Source organism: Myotis brandtii, unplaced genomic scaffold (assembly GCF_000412655.1).
Source record: "Myotis brandtii unplaced genomic scaffold, ASM41265v1 scaffold242, whole genome shotgun sequence".
Taxonomy (NCBI): Eukaryota; Metazoa; Chordata; class Mammalia; order Chiroptera; family Vespertilionidae; genus Myotis; species Myotis brandtii.
In genome coordinates this window covers 982,834-987,768 of record NW_005359149.1, presented here as the reverse complement: position 1 = coordinate 987,768, position 4,935 = coordinate 982,834, and the positions used below count along the sequence as shown (strand labels likewise).

General features: G+C 34.3%; 1 protein-coding gene across 4 annotated transcripts in view; it reads left to right on the top strand.

The window, feature by feature from the left end:
- The window catches only part of TCF12 (transcription factor 12), a 364,778-nt gene that overhangs the window by 103,455 nt on the left and 256,388 nt on the right, over positions 1–4,935 (top strand). The window contains exons 1-2 of one of the 4 annotated variants that reach the window (XM_014540342.1): positions 4,036–4,103; positions 4,544–4,583. The exons of the other annotated variants lie outside the window; for them this stretch is intronic. The gene's annotated coding sequence lies outside the window, so the exon portion shown is untranslated. Of the gene's footprint in view, positions 1–4,035; positions 4,104–4,543; positions 4,584–4,935 lie in introns of those variants that run through there. 4 annotated transcript variants of the gene reach the window in all.

Here is a 4,935-nt window from a genome sequence, read left to right as displayed (position 1 = left end):
TTTTTTTTAGCTTCTATGTTTGTTACAATGTTCAAACTGCAGGCTCAGAGGCCTGCAAGGCAGGCGGGGAACGTTGGTTTCCTCCGTCACTGAAGGAAGCAAGCCTCATGTTAGTTTCAAGCTGCCTGGCTGCCGGCCGCCATCTTGGCTGTCAGTTAATTTGCATATCTCCCTGATTAGCCAATGGGAAGGGTAGCGGTCGTACGCCGATTACCATGTTTCTCTTTTATTAGTGTAGATATAGATGCTTTTGATGGACTCCAAAGGGTGGCTTTAGATAGGTTAAATTTTTCTTAATTTTATTCTTGTTTATATTCTTGGAGGAAAAGACACTGAAGATCCTGGCCTGACAGGATTAGAGACTCCTAATTGGAATATTATTAGAAAAGTGGATTAGGTTCAAATTGTGAGGAGCCTTGATTGACAAATTGAGTAGTTGGAGCTTTGAGGGACACTTAAAAGATTATGAAGGTGTGGGGAGGTTTTCACTAAGAGTGTTGGGGAATGGATTGAATAGAACACCAGTGATGAGGGTGATGAGGATATGTTGATGAAAATAGGTCTAGATTAGGGAAATAATAGGAAAGGAATAAAAAAATTGGAGAGGAGCTGTTTTAAAGAGCAGGTTGACTATATTTTGACATTACCTAGTCCTGGTTTGTACCTAGGAGTGTAGAATTGCTGGTCATATGGTAATTATATATTTAATTTTTTGAGGTACTGACAGACATTTTCAAAGTGGCTGTAACAGCTGTGTGTAAGGATTCCACTCTCTCCTGGCCAACAATTGTGGTTTTTAAAAAAATACAGCCATCCTGATGGGTGTAAAACTCATTTTGGTTTTAATTTGCATTTTCCTGATGGCTAATAATGGTGAACATCTCTTCATGTGCTTATTGCCTATTTGTGTGTCTTTGCAGAACTGTCTGTTCAGATCATTTGGTTATTTAAAATTATTTTTTATTATTGAGTTGTCATCGTTCTTTATATATTCTAGATACATGATCAGATATGCAATTCTGTAGTCTTTTCAATTTCTTTTAATACTTACGATGTCCAGTTTAGCTACTTTTTCTTTGTTTTCTTGGAGTCATATGTCAGAGACTTTTACATAGAGCAGAGGAGAGAAAGAAGCAGGTCCTGTCTATTTTTTCCTCTAGAATAACTTTTTGAGGTTTTCTTCATAATGAGTTGTAGGATCTGGGCAGCTGCAATAATTAGCATGTTGGGATGGTGTTAGTTCACATAAGGGAGGAGGTCAGTTAATTAAAGAGAAAGGTCAATTGTTTTCCCCTGGACAAAAAAGTGAAAATTTAAAATGTGTTCATTTTCTTAAATTGATGGTTGTGAGGTGATAAAAATCTAAAGTAACAAAACCAGAATAGCTGCCCCTGTGTCTTTCTCTTCAGATTTTAAGGAATAGTACAAGCTACCTATTAGATGGGTTGGGTATGCAGTAGAAGGTCAAGGTTTCCAGTGTGAAAATAGGGTAGAGTAGAGAGACAGGTAGAGAGACAGTTCAGACTGTCATATTCTTCTGATCATATTGGCTTTTGGTAGCTATTTTGACTACTTTGGAAAATTGTTCAATTTCTTAGGTGCATGTGTTCCATTTCTTTGATTCTCTGATGCTGCAAGAAATAACCCTGGTTTTAATGGGCAAAATAACTGAAAGGTAGAATCCATTTTAGTACTGATTTCCACCCTTCATTCTTATGGATATGTTGTTGATCTCCTACACATACTCATGCTTGCATACACATGTGATTTAATTAGACATGGCAGAAAACTCAATATTCCTTACTCAGGAACAACTTCAATCTCTAGTTAAACGTGTGTATTATTGAACCAAATCATATGGCATATCAAAGTCAACACTGTAATATGATATAAGCCATGTTTAAAACTACTTGATGGATTTCTAGGGAAAGGGGGTTTTAATTACAAAACAGTCTTTAAAATAAACTATTTTCATACATTTGAGCAAAAACAAAGTTAAGATAAAAATGTATATTTTAATTGTATTGGAAAGGGGTTAATAGTTGTTAACTCACAACGTCTGATTAGGAGCCTGGGTTATGGAAAGCTGTCAATAATAGAAAAGTGTCTGGGTACTACTCTGAGGTTAGTTTGGAGGAATCCGCTGATTCAGGTTTCTAGAGGTGAATCACCTGTATGGAAATGTATTCTCATGTCTTCATTCCTTCCAAAGCATGTCCTCCCCTCAATTAAAAAAGGACAATTAAAATATAACATGTATGGCAATAAAAGGAAAAGGGCAAAGCCTTGGAGTTTATCTAAAGTATTTTTATTCTTTTAAAAAGTATTTTTGTTATCTTTAATAGGAAGCTGCTACTTTAGGAACAGAGCTTGGGTTGTTTTTTCTTACATATTTTCCATATTGAAACTCATCTTACCCCCTTTATGAAGTGGTAAGAAATATTCCATCAGCAGTCTTAGTATTTTGTTGGCCAGAGTAATTTCATTGCCATTTACATACCCAGCCATTTAACTTAGCTTCCCCATCCATGTTATTTATCTTCACTAATTATTTGTGGAACCCACCTTTCCATCTGTTTCAGTAAATGTTTTCCCTGTTTTTGGTTGATTTGTCTGTCAAAACTTTAACGAGGACAAAAAAAAATACCTTGTATTTCATCATAATTTAGATTCTTGTTTTTTGAATATCATAGAATTTTTAAAGTCTTTAAAAAGGAAAAAAATAAATTATGCCTAAGGATTCCATTTTACATTATACTTACACATCCTAAGATTAAGACCATCTTTTCAAAACCAGAATAGTTCTGAAAATGTCTTTCTCTTCAGATTTTAAGGAATAGTACAAGCTACCTATTAGATGGGGTGGGTATGCAGTAGAAGGTCAAGGTTTCCAGTGTGAAAATAGGGTAGAGTAGAGAGACAGGTAGAGAGACAGTTCAGACTGTCATTTTCTTCTGGTCATGAGACCATTTTATCTGTACAGTTCAGGCTTGCTCCTGGACCTCCTGAAGGACAAGTAGAGTTACTAATCTGCCTGTCCTCTGACACAGTAGCTACTAATCAATTAGTAATCAGTTATTTGAGTTTGTCAAAAGTCACCGTTGGTTCTCATCCAGACATAGTAAATTCTTTATATTGATTAACTTTATTACTCTTTGATCTAATATTTTAACTTTTGCTTAAAAATTATTTAAATCTTTTTTTGAAAAGCTTCTTCAATAACTACTGAAGCATGGAATCAGTAAGTATTCTGTTACACTTTATTCCCCAAATAAGAACTTTTGTTATTAAAATACTTTATAAGCTATTGCAAAATGATTTCCAAACTTCTCTTCAGGATATTATTTTCTTTTGAGAAGTTATCTTCTCTCCATGAAAACATAATTATATTGATTCTTATTTATTATCTTTTCATCATAGTATAAAATTTTAAAGCAACCAAGTAGCAAAAAATTCTGAACCATTAAATTTTGCTCAGTCTAGATCAGTGATGGCAAACCTATGACACGCGTGTCAGAGGTGACACGCGAACTCACTTTTTTGGTTGATTTTTCTTTGTTAAATGGCATTTAAATATATAAAATAAATATCAAAAATATAAGCCTTTGTTTTACTATGGTTGCAAATATCAAAAAATTTCTATATGTGACATGGCACCAGAATTAAGTTAGGGTTTTTCAAAAGGCTGACACACCGAGCCCAAAAGGTTCCCCATCACTGGTCTAGATTCTCCTGTTTGTTTATAACATGGATTATGTGTTTGATTGTAGAGCCTATCTTGACATAATGCATGGTGACTTTTCATAATTTAAATTAATAATATTTAAGTAAACTGATTTTTTCCGCCATTTGTCTTCACCAGTGGATTCAGTATCCAAAGAAAGCTCTTTGGCAAGTGCATAACCTGAATGAAATGTCAGGGAACAGATGGAAAGGGGTTCCATAAGAATTGGCAGAATAGTAGGAGTTTGACTTTGTGTAAAATAGCTTTACTGGCTTTCCTTTCCTGCAGAAATGATGTTAAAAGGAGCTGAACTTTTGAATGAAAGAACAGCTGTTTTTAAGCTGGTATTCAGTAGGAGATAAAAGCCCTTTCAAATAAGGTCTTAACCCTATGATTTATTTATTTTTGAAGGGCTATGAGTTCTGAGAACATGGAGAATATCTCATGATCAGATGTAAATACAGAAAACACAGTTCAGAGCCAATAAGATTCTTCTGAATATTCTTAATGGTTTTGCTGCCTTGATTATGATGAAAAATTGCATTTAGGGTAATTAATTTACTCATAATATGAATATGAAAGCAATTGAGTTTATTTATTATTAGGTAGATGGGTTTGTGAAGGTTATTACAGTCAAATTCTCTGCTTATGTGGGATATCCATGCACATTTGAACATTTTTCCATGGAGTACTGAAGTTCAAACTCATAATATTGTATAAATCCTTTTTAAAATATTGATCCATTGCATGATCCACTTATGTGAACCTATAATGAAATTCTTAAGTATTGAGTTTAACAAAGTAAATTATCATTTTCAGAGTTACATAAAGAGTTTGAGGCAGGAGACTTTACCTGACATTAAGTACTTCTGTATTAGATAGGACTAAAAATACATTGGAAGAAAACAGTGCTAAAGAGAAAGATGGGCATTTTGGCAGCCAAACAAATATGGCTTTGAATGCCACAGGGGAGAGGGTCAGGAGCTCATCTTTGATTACTCAGCTTTTAATATGTTAAAATTAGACATGAACTTCATGATGAATCTTTTGTATATACTAGTAGCCCGGTGCACGAAATTCGTGCACATTGAAAGGGAATTAATTAGAGGAACGTAATTTGGACTCACTATCTAATATCAATAATATGTGAGCGTGAGGCAGTCTGCGTTTCTGAAATCAATGACATGAATTTTAGCTATTACTTTGCCAAA